Raw genomic sequence first — 17,178 nt, 5'->3', positions numbered from 1 at the left:
TAACTCACACCACAGATTTTCAATTATATTCAGGTCTGGGGACTGAGATGGCCATTCCAGAACATTTTACTTGTTCCTCTGCATGAATGTCTTAGTGGATTTTGAGCGGTATTTAGGGTCATCGTCTTGTTGAAAGATCCATCCCCGCTGCAGCTTCAGCTTTGTCACTGATTCCTGGACATTGGTCTCCAGAATCTGCTGATACTGAGTGGAATCCATGTGTCCCTCAACTTTGACAAGATTCCCAGTCCCTGCACTGGCCACAGAGCCACACAGCATGATGGAACCACCAGCATATTTTACTGTAGGTAGCAGGTGTTTTTCTTGGAATGCGGTGTGGGACAACGGCTGGGAGCGGAGATGCAGCATGGGACACATAGGCTGCCGGGGCAGAAGGAAGCTCCAGGTAATTAGATCTGATTTTTAATTTTAAATGCCTGATGTTTCCTTTAATACTGATATTTTACCATTAGGATTACTGGGTGCCAAAATGTCTACGCACCCTTTTTGACGTACCCATTACCTATGTATCCCCGAGGCAGGTGAGCAGGTGGTGGAGGCACAGACATATTAAAAAGTTTCACTTTGCAGCTTCTAAGCAGCACAGCTTTTTCATGGCCCTGGCTGGCCATACACACACTAGGTGTGGATTTTATCATTTCAAGTGGACTTTGTATCTCTGCCCTTTGGTAACACCCAATGAATGGAGATCACACACCTGGTTATCTACACAGAGGTGTAGGGGGGCTGGGCACACTAGTGCTGCTGTGTAGTGAGCTTTCTGTCACTCTCACTGACTCTTCTGGTGTATCACAGAGCAGGCTGTGTGTGCAGATCTCTGCCTGGCCCCACAGGTTATACATCTCTGAGCAGTATAGTGCTGTGCAGGTCTGAGATGAGAGGAGTGCGCAGTGTGAAGGTGACGGTGTGCCAGCAGGAAGGAGCAGATACAAGTTACATTCTATCTGCAGGAAAAGAGCTGGAGAGGACAGGAGAGCAGACAGGCAGCTCACAGCCCACTGGTGAGTAGACAGAGGCTGCTCAGCTCACTGGGACACTATTGGGTGGGTGGGGGGACACTAGTGTGTGTTGTATTGTGTTACTTGTCACTTATGAAAAAAATTAGTTACATTTTTGGAGTGCATATTGTTATGGTACTGGGCAGTTCAGCGCGGGGTGAGCAGAATGACGGCTCTCCCCACTGCCGCAAAGCTCCCCGGCGGTGTTAAATACTATTCCCCCTCCAAGTTGTCGCAACTCTGAGGGAGATGTAATTCAGGGCCTGGCAGCTGCCTGCGCCCTGAAGTACCGATATACGCACCCTGCACAGCATTAAATTGCCGCTATTGGGCGCCCACCGCCCAGCCCCGCTGAGCACTGTGCGCCGAAATAACCTGCTTCAACGTTTTTGATATCCTCCATTTTGTGTTGCCCATCTCCAATTTGTGATATCTTAGCTTAGCATAGTATAGAAAAGTTTTGTGTGGTATTTGTGTGGTATTTTCTAGAAAAAGGGTCTCTCAGCTTCACACGCCAACAAGCACATGATCGCTATCAGAGGTTCAAGACTTCACACACCAGCCTAGACCCTCTGAGGACACAGGACAAACAACTTGCTATGTGGACTATGTGCTCACATTTCTGACTTGAGGCCAAATGCTTAACAACAAGTGTGATCGGTTTAACCACTTGAGGACCGTAGCATAGCTCCCAACTGTCCCTCTTTCAGAGGGACAGTCCCTCTTTGGGAGCCCTGTCCCCCTATCCCTCTTTAATCCTCATTTGTCCCTCTTTCAGGACTTTGTCCCTCTTTCTATGTAAATATATATATTTCTCTACTAAAAAATGTGTTTGATTGACTTTAAATCAGGGCTGCCAAATAGGTCGATCGCGATCTACCGGTAGATCACGACCACCTGATTGGTAGATCGCGGCCTCATGGCCTCGTCCCATTGAATTTTGCGGCCAGCAGCTCTAGAACGCGTCCTATCAGATTCTGCTGCTGGCTGCTGATCTAGCGGGGAGAGAGGCGCGGCTGAGAGGCCAGGGGCGGCTCTGCCATGACGCATTGTCATGGCTGGGGGTGTGGCGCTGGAAGCAAAATTTCCTCCTCAATGCGCGCAGCCCGCCGGAGCCTCCCTCAGCCGCCGAAATGGATTATCTGCTCTCCAGGCAGCTGCGGCTGAGGGGGGTGAAGAGCAGGAGGCTCGGAGCTGGAGGGAGGTAAGTTGCGTGTACCCGGTAGTGTTGGGCGAACAGTGTTCGCCACTGTTCGGGTTCTGCAGAACATCACCCTGTTCGGGTGATGTTCGAGTTCGGCCGAAGACCTGATGGTGTGCGGCCTTTTAAGTTCGGGTTCGCCCCGAACTACTAATTGGCCGCCGAACAGGGCCGAACAGGGCCCCTGTTCGGCCGAACAGGGCCCTGTTCGGCCGAATACTGCCCCCCTATGGGGTCGCAGGCATAAGGGGGGAGCATGCCCCGATCGCGCGGGGGGGGGGGTCGGAAATTCCCCCCACCCCCTCCGCTAGCGATCCCCCCTCTGCCCGCTTCCCCATACAAAAGTTTCAGGAAGTACCGGTCCGGTGGTAGTGGGTGGCTGGCAGTGGGCGGCACTGTGAAGTGAGTGACTGAGGAGGAGGAGTCCGGAGAGTGACGCGTTGAGGGAGGCCGGGCAGCGGGCGGTTCAGCAGTAGTACCGTACTACTGCTGAACCCGTACTACTGCTGGCCCTGGCCATGGCTAACCTACACTAAGGGCTCCTATACCCAGCTAACCTATACTAAGGGCGCATATACCTGGCTAACCTATACTAAGGACACATACACCCAGCTAACCTATACTAAGGGCTCCTATACTCAGCTAACCTATACTAAGGGCACATATACCTGGCTAACCTATAATAAGGGCTCCTATACCCAGCTAACCTATACTAAGGGCACATATACCTGGCTAACCTATACTAAGGACACATACACCCAGCTAACCTATACTAAGGGCTCCTATACCCAGCTAACCTATACTAAGGGCACATACACCCAGCTAACCTATACTAAGGGCTCCTATACCCAGCTAACCTATACTAAGGGCACATATACCTGGCTAACCTATACTAAGGGCTCCTATACCCAGCTAACCTATACTAAGGGCACATATACCTGGCTAACCTTTACTAAGGGCACATATACCCAGCTAACCTATACTAAGGGCTCCTATACCCAGCTAACCTATACTAAGGGCACATATACCTGGCTAACCTATATTAAGGGCTCCTATACCCAGCTAACCTATACTAAGGGCACACAAACCCAGCTAACCTATACTAAGGGCTCCTATACCCAGCTAACCTATACTAAGGGCACATATACCTGGCTAACCTATACTAAGGGCTCCTATACCCAGCTAACCTATACTAAGGGCACATACACCCAGCTAACCTATACTAAGGGCTCCTATACCCAGCTAACCTATACTAAGGGCACATATACCTGGCTAACCTATACTAAGGGCACATATACCTGGCTAACCTATACTAAGGGCTCCTATACCCAGCTAACCTATACTAAGGGCACATATACCCAGCTAACCTATACTAAGGGCACATATACCTGGCTAACCTATACTAAGGACACACATACCCATCTAACCTATGCTAAGGGCACATATACCTGGCTAACCTATACTAAGGGCTCCTATACCCAGCTAACCTATACTAAGGGCACATATACCTGGCTAACCTTTACTAAGGGCACATATACCCAGCTAACCTTTACTAAGGGCACACATACCCAGGGCCAGTGTGGTTTGAATTATAAAACAACATATTTTTCTTATGAAATCTGTATGAAATGCATGACTAGGGGTGTGACGGGGGCATGATCAGGGGTGTGGCAGGGGCGTGGCTTAAGTGTCCCTCTTTCTCATCTCAAAAAGTTGGGAGGTATGCCGTAGGCTCACACTCCCCTAGTGACCAGGCTATTTTTTACAATTTAGGCCACTGCAGCTTTAAGGCCTCGCCGCAGGACCGTACAACTCAGCACACAAGAGATTCCCCCCCTTTTCTGCCTGTTGGTGGGTTTTGATCCCTGACAGCATGTTTGTTTATTTTTATTTTTTTGTCTTTTAAAATAAATAAATTTACATTTTTTTTTAATACAGGCCCTCCACCCCCCTGCTAGCCAATCACTGCTATCGGCTATCATAGGCATCAGCCTATGACAGCCGATCGCTCCTGGTGCTCTGTAGGGGACAGCCGAGTGGCACGGCTGTCCCCAGTACAGCGTTGCCTTATATAGGAAGTGCTGTACATTGTAACGGATTTGCCATCTAACAGTATCCTAGCGCCGATCGCCGATGGGAGACTGATGACGGAGCGGAGCTCCATCTTTCAAGCAGAGGTGTGCGTGCATTGGCATGCGCAATCTCCTGCAAAACCCCACCCCAGGACTGCACGCCAATTGGTGTTGAGCGGTCCTGTGGCTGCCGCTGTGTCCCCGCCAATTGTCCTGGAGCAGTCATTAACAAGTTAAAGGATACCAAATATCAAGAAGGTAAAAGAAACGGGGGGAGAGCAGGCATATACTCTTACCTGTCCTCAGGGCTGGATTTGTACTTTCCAGTGCCTTAGGCCTGCTGTCACCAAGTGCCCCCCCCCCCCCCAAAAAAAATATTTTGTCCAACCCTCTGACTTCTGACTAGCCTTCACTGGTTTGAATGGGCTCATTTCAGTTGTGCTGCTCTGCCCCTCAGTCAACAAATAATTCCTGTAATTTGCGCTCCTGCACGAATGTGCACTGCAGCCGATAGTGTTCTGGGCATGCATACTTGAGAAATAACGCTGATGTATGACCGGTACTTGTCAAGAATGCATAACACTGTACCTGCTATGGGCAGGAGCGAGAAATTACAGGGATCGCGAGTGGCCAGAGCATGTGCTGCTTCTTTGTCCTCTGTGCGACTGGCTGCAGTCGGAGCCACAAACAGGTGGCAGGGCAGTGCAATGGAGAGAGGCCCATCCAAAACAGAGAACAGGTAAGTAGAAAACATCCTGTCAAGACCCTCTTTGGATGTTCTGTTGTAATTAGAGTGGATCTGAACTCAGAACTTCCTCTCTGCTCTAAAAGATATGCAACAACATAACCTTTAAATAAAAACACTTCTTTGTCTACTTCCTGCTTTTATGGAAGCTGACATATTTCTAACATCCTTTGCTTTCAAATGAGCTTAGATGTTGTGGCAGTCAGGTGACACATTGTAGAGATAAATTACAATTTGTGATTAGACACAGAGGAGGGGGAATTAGACAGGCTCTCTACATACGTACATTTCTCTGTTTTCCTTCTGTCCTGTGCAAGAGTTCAGCTCCACTTTAAAGCATCTGAATGACTGTTATTTATATTTTCTGAAAAATCTATGCATCTCTTTTGAATGCTGAATGTACATATGGTGGTGTTCTCTAACATATTGACAGTATACAGCAACAAAGTATGAAGAAGGCTTATTAGCAGAAAGCTTTCTCTTTTTCTTTTAAAGTGAAGGTCCAAGCAAAAAAAAAAAATGAGTTTCACTTACCTGGGGCTTCTACCAGCCCTATGCAGCCATCCTGTGCCCTCGTAGTCACTCACTGCTGCTCCAGTCCCCCGCTGGCAGCTTTCTGACCTCGGAGGTCAGGGCCGAATTGCGTACATTTTTACACATTCCCGCTAGTGCAGGAACATTAACACATACATTTTTACGCGTTAGTGGTGCAACGCGTACATTTTTGTTCCTGCACTAGCTAGAATGCGTAAAAATGTATGCAATGTGGCCCTGACCTCCGAGGTCAGAAAGCTGCCAGCGGGGGACTGGAGCAGCAGTGAGTGACTACGAGGGCACAGGATGGCTACATGGGGCTGGTAGAAGCCCCAAGTAAGTGAAACTCATTTTTTTTTTTGCTTGGACCTTCCCTTTAAGCAATTAAATGGTATCATCCTGATTCAAAACGTTCTGCTTTCACTGATGGCTAAGATGGTACAATGCTCTACTGCTACATGAAAGCAGAAGGATTCCAAACCAAACACGCTAGCTTAGAGGTAGTAACAGCTCAGGTGTCCTTTAAAGTCACAGTTTAGCAATGAAAGGGAAGCAAGCAGTTCTCATAGATGGTAGGAGATGAAGGACAGAAATGAGTCAGGAAAGAGTTAACTGAATCAGACAAGCGATCACTGCTAGCTAGGAAAAAAAAGAGAGAGTCATAAATTAGGATTAGTTAAAGTAATTTACAACTGCTGGGTCGGTGTCAAAGCTGTAAAAGAGGTGAAGAAACTAGCAGACCTCACTGATGTTTGGGAATGCCTGCATTAAAACTCAGCTAAATTAGTTCTATCTGCTTTGTAATGTAAATCCCTGGCATTTCTCACATCATCTGTATGTCTATCATACAGAAGAATGGTGACAGTTATGATTGATCCTGATTGTTATAACACATCAGGAAATGTGAGAGAGAGAAGCAGGGATTGGGGAACTCTGGAATTCAGCAGAGCAGGGCACTGCCTGGCTGCGCTGCGGGACCAGAAGAGATGATTTACTTTGACATATGACCTCTTCTCTCTCCAAGTCATGCCGCCCTTCTTATCTTATCTGATTTAACGCCCTAGGCCGTGGCCTTTCTGGCCTTTCCAGAAATCCGGCCATGCCTGTCCTGATGCCTGTCACCTCCCCCATTCTCCTCTCTGCCCCCCGCATTGTGCTTAAAACCCCCCCCCCTTTTCCCAGGACGCTCTTCTGGGTCACAGGAGTCGTACTTTAATGCATAGGTGCTGCCCAAATCCCAACAGCATGCATCCGTGCCCGGGAGCAATCTGCGCATGCGTATAATGTCACTGCACCTGACGAATGTGGGCTGTTGGATTCGAGCAGCCCAGGCAGCGCCTGCGCATTAAAGTCTGACTCCTGCAACCCAGGAGAGGGGGTGGTGGCTTGTTTTAAGCATAATGCGGGGAACAGAGAAGAGAACGGGGGGAGCGACAGGCATCAGGAAAGGTAAACGTATATGCCTGCTCTCCCCGTTTTTTTTTTTTACCTTTTTGACATCTGGTATCCTTTAAAGCTTTGTTCTATAGATGTGAATTCCCACTGTCATCAGATGCAATTTGTTACTTACCCCATATGCTGGTGACATTTATTTTACCCTTGATTGAGCAATAAAAGCAAGCTATATTTTTATCTTGAAACTGATTCATTGTTAATTTATTTTATATGACACAACCCAGGCAAGACAGCCTGTCCTGCACTCAGTCCAGCCCTGTGTGTAAATGCAGAGTATAGAGCAGCACAAGCTGTGTTCTTATCTACTTGCCAGAGTCCAGTGCTGTGCTTCCACCTGTGCGTTCACTGCTCAGCCTAGTGCCCGGCATCTACTACCACATGTAGGATGGTTACACACGACATGAGAAGAGTGAGATACTGGCACTAGAGGGAGCAGGAGATGGACAGGATGGATGCACAGACTGGACTTCATCACAGAGATGAGAGCACAGCTTCTGCTGCGCTATACTCTGCATTTATACACTGGGCTGGGGGGGGGGGGTGCAGGAGTGAGATGGGGACAGATAGTGGCACAAGGGGACAGACATAGGCACAGGGGGACAGAAAGGTGCACAAAGGGGGGTAGAAGAAGGCAAAGTGGGACAAAATAGTGGGACAGAATAATGCAGCACAAAGGGGTACAGAAAGAGGCACAATGGGGGAAAGAAAGAGGAGCAGGGGGACAGAAGGAGGTGCAGGGGTGTAACAATCACCCCCGCAGTGGATGACATGGGGAAAAGCCTTGTCCCGGCAGCTCTGGGGGTTGCACAGGGCCATTTTTATGTGCAGTCTGGGCACAGCCCAGGAGGGGGTGCAGCAGACACACACATCTTCAGCGCTCCCACCATTCAGAATTTAGGAGCAAGAGAAACAGAAGATCCGGGCACCAACCAATACTTGCAAAGTCAGGTTTTATTCACCCCTCACACCGTTTCTGATTTATTGCCTCTGAAGAAGCAGGACATCCTGCGAAATGGCTGTTAGTCCAGAATCTTGTATTGTATGTCGGATGGTGTGAGGGGTGAATAAAAGGTGACGTTGCAAGTATTGGCTGGTGCTCGGATCTTCTGTTTCTCTTGCTTCCTCTTTGAATCTCCATTCCGGAGGCACAGCCATTGCACCTGCCACCCCTCTACTGCTAGTCAGACATCTCTACCTCTCATTACACATCCAGAAATGAGAGCAGCAGCCAGGCAGGGAGACTCACCTCTTCCACATTCCATGTGCTTCCAGTTTTCTATGTTTTTTCGTTGCTCACTGTATTTCCTGATTAGCAGAAGTAGAGTGAGCAGTGGTGACAGAGAATACGGGCGGGCGTGGAGCTCTAGCGCATGATGTGCAGAAGAGGTGAGTCCCATGCCCGGCTTCTGCTGCTCGATGCGGCGCTGAAGGGGGGCCCGAAGTGAGGGAAGGGGGAGTCAGGCCCCCCTCCCTGCAGTTGTGTTTCTGCTGCTCCTCCCTCCAGGCCACCTATGCAGGGGGCACCTATACCAGGCTACCTATACTGGGTGCACCTATACCTGGCATCCTATATTGGGGGCACCTATACCAAGCTACTTATACTGGGGACAACTATACCAGGCAACTTATACTGGAAATGTTTTTTTTTTAAATATCCTACCTGGCCTGCCTTTCAAACTACTGTTTTGAGGAGAAGGAAGGGGGCCCCATCCAAAGTTTTGCAGTGGGGCCCAGTGACTTCTAGTTACACCCCTGCACAAGGGGGCAGAAGTAGGAAAGGGGGGGGGGGGAGCAGATGGAGGAACAGGGGGACAGAAGGGACTGAAGGAGGCACATGGGGAAGGATGGAGGGACAGGGGGATGCACGGGAGGGAGAGGTGGCACAGTGGAGGCTGCTTGCAACTTGCAAACAAAGTATTCAATGCACTCAACAAGTCAGAGTGTGCTCTGGGCACAAACGTTAGAATGTGGGAGTAAGGGGTTACCCTTGAAACAGCACCACTCTAGTATTTAGAAGGAAATTACAAATCTGTATTCAATAATTTTGCAATCCATATGGAAAGCTTTAAAAGATAAAAGCAATTAAAAACAAGCCTCAGATGCCAATCCATAGATAATACTGTATATGATATAAACATGTATCAATAATGTCATAAATTGAGTAAATAAACAGACCTGGTATACCAATAATACCTGCACATTGTCTAATTAGACAGTGTGTCAGTATCTGAACCCGGGTTCAGGCTTGTATCAAAAAAGGGCGCCTGGAAAAAAGGGTGCGGGGTATAGCCGAAATTTTAAGTTTTAATGCAAAACCATATTTTTCTTTTAAGGGGTTGTAAACGAAAATTTAGTGCTAAATAGGTTAAATAAACGGAAATGAAATGGCAAAATACCGTCTATGACAACAAACGAATTCTGAAAAGAAACGTCAAATATCGTGTATAAGAAAAACGATATTTACACTTGTATTAAGCATAGCAATGCAATGGTAGGTTTTACAGATATTTTACTGTAATTATACCAAACTGTAGGCTCACACAGATCTCTCCCTATCCCTATCCCTAACCCCTAGACCCCTCTTTGTTTAAATATATATAATTTAATAAATTGTATATATTACATATATTGTGCTGTAACTATACCTAACCTTACTCTCACACAGAGCCCTCCCTGTACCTATCCCTAACCCCTAGACCCTCCTGGTGGTGCCTAACCCTAAGACCCCCTTGGTGGTACCTAACCCTAAGACCCCCCTGGTGGTGCCTAACCCTAAGACCCCCCTGGTGGTGCCCAACCCTAAGACCGCCCTGGGTGTGCCTAACCCTAAGACCCCCCTGGTGGTGCCTAACCCTAAGACCCCCCGGTTGGTGCCTAACCCTAAGACCCCCCTGGTGGTGCCTAACCCTAAGGACCCCCCTGGTGGTGCCTAACCCTAAGACCCCCCTGGTGGTGCCTAACCCTAAGACCCCCCCGGTTGGTAGCTAACCCTAAGACCCCCCTGGTGGTGCCTAACCCTAACCACCCCCCTGGTGGTGCCTAACCCTAACCACCCCCTGATTGCATATATTATACTGTAACTATACCTAACCCTCCCTGTACCTATCCCTAACCCCTAGACCCCCCCTGGTAATGCCTAAACCTAACCATCCCCACCGCACAAACACCCTAAACACATATAAACAATAATATATTTAATCCTTAAAATACTTCTCTACAAATAACATGAATAAAATAATTTATATATTTGTAATAGAATAAATAGCTTTAAAATAGCCTTAAAATCACGTATACATTAATATTATTGTAAGGCTTGGTGGTGTATTCTTCACAGTCAGCATGCAACGCATGAGCTGACGTGGAGGAGGTACACACACTAGCACAAGGAAACAGGCTATCCCTAGTATAGTGGAGGGGAGGACTGACTCCAATAGGAGATTGTGGCGCACAGAGCCGGTGCAGATCTGACAGCCACAAACAATGCTTTCGTTATAACGTCTCAGCGCAAAGTAGCGCTGAGCGCATAAACCAGAACTGAGGAGATCAGGACAGGTAAACAGAATGAACGCTTGCTTAACTAGCCACTACTTAGTGACAGCAAGCGTCCACAATAACACAGACTGGAATGAGGCAGCCAATGCGTTGCGGCGATGGCGTGCCTCACAAAGACAGGACAGGATAGTCAGGAAATAGCAGGATCAAGATAGATGAACGTAACACAGACAAATATACAATAAGTATGTATTCCTAGCGTATTACAATTACAGCTATCAATGAAACTATTTGTAACGTCTGACTAACATATGTATATATCGGCAATGAACCGATATATGACATAAGCAGGAACGCTGACTAGGACTGGAGTAATACAGGGAACAGGACTCAGAAGGATTCGCTATCTCCTCGCAGAGATGAACGCAATCCACAAACGGTAACAGAACAGGATTCAGAAGGATTCGTTATCTCTTCGCAGAGATGAACGCAATCCACAAACAGTAACAGAACAGGATTCAGAAGGATTCGTTATCTCTTCGCAGAGATGAACGCAATCCACAAACGGTAACAGGACAGGATTCGGAAGGATTCGTTATCTCCTCGCAGAGATGAACGCAATCCACGAACAGGACCAGGAGCAGGATACTAGCTCAGCACGGGTGCTCACGAAACGCGCAAACTACCAAAACGTGCTGAAAAGCTGACTAACTGCACACAGGATATAAACAGTTCTTGTACATATACATCAGCGACACTGATGTATCAACGTAACACGAATACAAGGAAAATAATAAACGTGCTGGTATGCATATATATGGGCAATGAACCAATATATGATGCAAAACCAGCAAAGTATCTTTTAGAACAAGAAACACGAACGGGGCTGAAGCGACAGCAAGACAGGCTCAAACTGAAGCTATGAAAACCCAAGGAAACCCTGCAGGAAGCAGATCTTTATACTGAGGTCATCCAATGGGAGCAGACATGCAGATTCCCACACAGGTGAATGATAATCAGTCACAAGCTGACAGCAGGGAAAGGCCGACAAAGCTATGCAGCTTGCATGAAAAGAGATCAGAACTACCTGAGCTGCAGCACTACTACTTCCAGCAATGCCTGCTGCAGCAGCGATCATTACAGTACCCCCGCCCTTAAAAGCGGATTCCAGACGCTTTTCAAAACTGAAATTCCCAACAAAACAGTCTGACTGATAATTCATGATGACCGGGACAGCCCGGCAAGACCGAATTCCAGAATCAGTCCCCACAAGACTGGACCCATCAGAACCAGAACCTACAGAACCATGCCCATCAGTACTACAAGCCCCAGTGTGACACCCATCAGAACCATGATTTCCAGAAGAAAGCCCTCCGAAACTCACTGAGCGATACCCACCGCCTTCCAGGAACCGTTTAAAAACGCCAAAGCCTTTGCAATGCCCACCGGGACTGTCTTTACCAACACAAAACCCACTGTTGAACCAGTCCAAGGCACCAGGACAAGTTTTCTCAGAGACCTCCCAGAACACCTTGAAGCTCCAAAGAGATCCCCATAGGTCAGAATGCCCCTGAGGCTCACATGGAGAACTATCAATAACCCCTATGGAACCTAGGGCAATTCCCGAGTCAGGGCCACAAGGACAAACATCAAGATCAGGGCTTTCAGGGACCAGAACCATCTCTGGGCATGCAGGCAGACTGGCAACATCAGAACATGTTCCCACTAAGGAAGCATCAGAGCACGCTAACACCTTAGACACACTTGGGCATTCTGGCACACAAAGAACATCTGGGCACACTGGCACAAGAGAAACCTCTGGGCATGTCAAGGAACTTTGAGCCTCAGGGTCAGCCAAGACAGGACCAAAACCAGGACTGGCCAAAAAAAAATCATCATGACTAGACTTCGCAACTACTGGACTTTTACACGAGAATGCAGGATCAGACTTAGATGTCGCTGATTCCAGCAAAGTCAGTAACAAATCAGATTCAGGGGCACTAACAAGACAGGACAAATCTTCTGATGTATGCACTGAACCAGATAGGGACTCCACAACTACCTCTGGACTGGACAGAGACTCATCTAATACACTGGATTGGAGTTCATGAGGCGCTGCAGAACAAGTCAGTATTGCAGCAGCCCCCACCGGACTAGGCAAAACTGAAGAATTCCCTGGACAGGAAGGGGACTCTGGAACCTCTGCCACAGCGGCCAGAGAACCAGAATCTTTCAGGATACAGGGCTGGGTTTCAGGAACACTCATCAGACCGGACTGAAATTCTGAGATTTCTATTATTTTGACCAGAGAATCAGAATTATCCATGTTACAGGGCAAGACTTCTGAAACATTCAGAGGACAGGGCTGGAGTTCCTCGGCTGTTACAACACTGGAGAGGGACTCAACAACATTGGTTAAATCAGACTGTGTACAGGGCAAGGTATCTAACACACTTGCTGACGAGGACAATATTTCAATGGCTTCTGCTTTGCTGGGCAGAAATTCATCAAGTTTTATTAGAGCAGACTGTAATTCCAAAACAGCTGCTAGACAAGTGAATATTACTGCAAAACCAACTGAGGTAAGCAGTGCCTCAGACTCCTCTGCTAGAGGGTCTGAAGTATCCAAAGTACTGGGTGAAGCATAAGACTCTGCGACCACAGCTTCACTGGACAGGATCACTGAACAGTCCATATTGCAGGGCAAAACCATGGAAGCACCTGCTGGACAGCATAATGATTCTGTGACCTGAGTTTCATTGGAGAGATCTGCTGCACAATTCATGGTACAGGGCAAATTTATTGGAACATTTTCTGAACAAGGTAATAATTCTGCAATTTCAGGTTCACATAGCAGATGCTCTGAGCTATTCACGAAACTAGAGCGAGGTGTAGAAACAGGAAGATCAAGACACAATGTTTGCGCATCTGAATCACCATTCAATTGGAAAATTGGAAAATTCAGATGCTGGGGTTCTGAGGTTTCTGGACAGGATTGCTGGGACTCGGAAACTGATGTAGTGCATCTATTGGCATCTGCTGGATCAGACAGGAGTTGAACTTTATTAACACAGGTAATTTCTGCAGAAGTGTTTGCAGAGACAGGCAAGATTTTTCTGGTGTCTGTTTCACTGAACAAAGACTCATGAGTACTGGCTAGGCTGGACTCAGAAGTCAGCAGGACCTCTGGATTCTCTGCTGAGAAAGTTGTGCAGGGCAAAATTAAGAAAGTATAAGTGGCTTCTGTTTTACTGGGAAGTAACACTGAGTTATCCATGGTACAGGGTGGAATTGCAGGAACTTCAATTTCACACAAAAAGAGCCCCGAATCACCTGCTGAATCAGCCAAAGGTGCTGAAGCAGGCGGGTCAGAACGCCAAATTTGCGAATTCGGAGTCACATAAAAATCATCCAAAATCAGTTCCCACACATCAATCAAAGGAGCCACACAGTCATACCTACACACACCAGCCTCTATTAGGTTATAGGCTGACTTAATGCATGCGTTCAATACCATTTCACTTTTTGCACTGTAAAATTGACAAAATGAACTTGAATCATTCTTCCATTCACAGACCAGGGCTTCCATCTCTCCTTTCTCAAATGGAGGATTCCAAGCATACTTAACAGGCAGATCATAGTTTGCAGATATGATTGTGGCAGGGACATATATTGGGTTAATTAGCAGGTGATTGGCAGATTCCTTATTCTTAAGAATCTCCAATACCTGTAGCAAGTGTTGAACTGTAGTGTATGCAAATTTTCCTTGCTTCACAAATAAGTTGATTTGTTCAATACTCTGTAATATCTCCTCATAATCATACTCAGATAATTCTTTTAAACAAAAATCTTTATTTTCCCTAGCCAGTGATGAAAGTTCATTAGTAGTTTTATAAGTCCATTTAACTCCCCTGAAAGACAATTGCATTTCATTATCTGTTAATGGCAGAATCTCATTATAGGTCTCAGTCGTTAAGGATAACGACTCTGCAGATCGGACACGTTTCTTAGAACGTTTGCGTTTTGCCTTAGACCCTGCTGTTTTTGGTGATTTATTCAAGGCTGCAGGAAAATTATCAGTAACACTTTCTGCTTGCTGAACATTTTTGCAAGCAATTGAAGGAGAAGCTGATTGGCCTGCTGCCAGGAGTTCATTAAGAGGAAAAGGCAATGGATCTATGCGCAACCAGTTATGGATCACAAACGCTAGAAATTCCAGCGGTCTCTCTTTCAAATCGGAATGATTGAGAACATCAAATGCCCACTGGAATAATTCCCCTTTAAACAAAATATAACTTAGTTGGAGTGCCCAGGTTGAAACAGGAGTCGCTTGGAGATCGGGATTGGCCAGGAACCTGGCACATTCAGAGAAAAACTCATTTTCTGTTTCAGAGTTAAGTTCTTCAAATTTCTTAAAGGAACAGGAACCATAATTAACAGTGTCATACTTTCTGGGAATCCCCCCACAATGGGGATTGGTAATGGGGTTTTCATAATGTAAGGCTTGGTGGTGTATTCTTCACAGTCAGCATGCAACGCATGAGCTGACGTGGAGGAGGTACACACACTAGCACAAGGAAACAGGCTATCCCTAGTATAGTGGAGGGGAGGACTGACTCCAATAGGAGATTGTGGCGCACAGAGCCGGTGCAGATCTGACAGCCACAAACAATGCTTTCGTTATAACGTCTCAGCGCAAAGTAGCGCTGAGCGCATAAACCAGGACTGAGGAGATCAGGACAGGTAGACAGAATGAACGCTTGCTTAACTAGCCACTACTTAGTGACAGCAAGCGTCCACAATAAGACAGACTGGAATGAGGCAGCCAATGCGTTTGCAGCGATGGCGTGCCTCACAAAGACAGGACAAGATAGTCAGGAAATAGCAGGATCAAGATAGATGAACGTAACACAGACAAATATACAATAAGTATGTTTTCCTAGCGTATTACAATTACAGCTATCAATGAAACTATTTGTAACGTCTGACTAACATATGTATATATCGGCAATGAACCGATATATGACATAAGCAGGAACACTGACTAGCACTGGAGCAATACAGGGAACAGGACTCAGAAGGATTCGCTATCTCTTCGCAGAGATGAACGCAATCCACAAACGGTAACAGGACAGGATTCGGAAGGATTCGTTATCTCCTCGCAGAGATGAACGCAATCCACGAACAGGACCAGGAGCAGGATACTAGCTCAGCACGGGTGCTCACGAAACGCGCAAACTACCAAAACGTGCTGGAAAGCTGACTAACTGCACACAGGATATAAACAGTTCGTGTACGTATACATCAGCGACACTGATGTATCAACGTAACACGAATACAAGGAAAATAATAAACGTGCTGGTATGCATATATATGGGCAATGAACCAATATATGATGCAAAACCAGCAAAGTATCTTTTAGAACAAGAAACACGAACGGGGCTGAAGCGACAGCAAGACAGGCTCAAACTGAAGCTATGAAAACCCAAGGAAACCCTGCAGGAAGCAGATCTTTATACTGAGGTCATCCAATGGGAGCAGACATGCAGATTCCCACACAGGTGAATGATAATCAGTCACAAGCTGACAGCAGGGAAAGGCCGACAAAGCTATGCAGCTTGCATGAAAAGAGATCAGAACTACCTGAGCTGCAGCACTACTACTTCCAGCAATGCCTGCTGCAGCAGCGATCATTACAATTATAAATAGAGAAAAGTATTTATAAATATATAAAATACAATAGATAGCCTTACAAGCATTAGAAATCTTAAAATAACAGTAAAATTAAAAGCGATATTTTAGTAACTATAATCAACGCATTATAAGTGTAAAAACAAAGTTAATACCAAAAGCGATGTATTTCTAATACAATAAGGTTGAAAATGGTATTTACGCATTATACATATGAAAACAAATTTTTAAATGATCAAAGAAGTGTAAACGAAAATGTAGTTGTTATACTTTTGTAAGCGAAATTTTTAAACGAAAAAATAAGTAAAAACTGATATAAGCGAAATTTAAAAACGAAAAAATAAGTATAACACAAACTCAAAACGAACTCGTAAACGATATTTGTTATAAACCTTATTCTGTGAACAAAAACTTTTGTTAACACGATCCCTGTAACTGCTATTTCTCGGGCGCCCTTTTTTCCTGTCGGGCGCCGAATAGCCGATATTTTGCATTGCAGTCTATGGCGGCGCCCTTTTTGTCCATTATCCCTGTGCGCCCTTTTTTACTAGCACCCGGGTTCAGTACTGTGTAAGACAGGGGGAGCTGTGTATAAGGCAAAGTGGCAGGCAGGCATCCTGTGCCCGTGCAGCCACTCACCGATGCTCCGGCCCCGCCTCTAGTTCACTTCTGGAATTTCAGACTTTAAAGTCTGAAAACCACTGCGCCTGCATTGCCGTGTCCTCGATCCCGCTGATGTCACCAGGAGTGTATTGCGCAGTCCCAGTATGGTCTGTGCCTGCGCAGTATGCTCCTGGTGACATCAGGGGAAGCGAGGACATGGCAACGCAGGCGCAGTGGTTTTCAGACTTTAAGTCTGAAATTCCAGAAGTGAACTAGAGGCGGGGCCGGAGCATCAGTGAGTGGCTGCGTGGGTACAGGATGTGTGCGGGGGACCATTAGAAGCCCCGGGTAACTTCAAATCATTTT

At 46.6% G+C, this 17,178-nt stretch overlaps 1 pseudogene; it reads left to right on the top strand.

Annotated features, from left to right (window-relative positions):
- Positions 1-17,178, top strand: part of LOC137536826 (zinc finger protein 850-like) — a 49,107-nt pseudogene that overhangs the window by 13,516 nt on the left and 18,413 nt on the right.

Source organism: Hyperolius riggenbachi, chromosome 10 (assembly GCF_040937935.1).
Source record: "Hyperolius riggenbachi isolate aHypRig1 chromosome 10, aHypRig1.pri, whole genome shotgun sequence".
In the NCBI taxonomy this organism is placed as follows: Eukaryota; Metazoa; Chordata; class Amphibia; order Anura; family Hyperoliidae; genus Hyperolius; species Hyperolius riggenbachi.
This window is presented reverse-complemented; position numbering and strand designations above follow the sequence as displayed.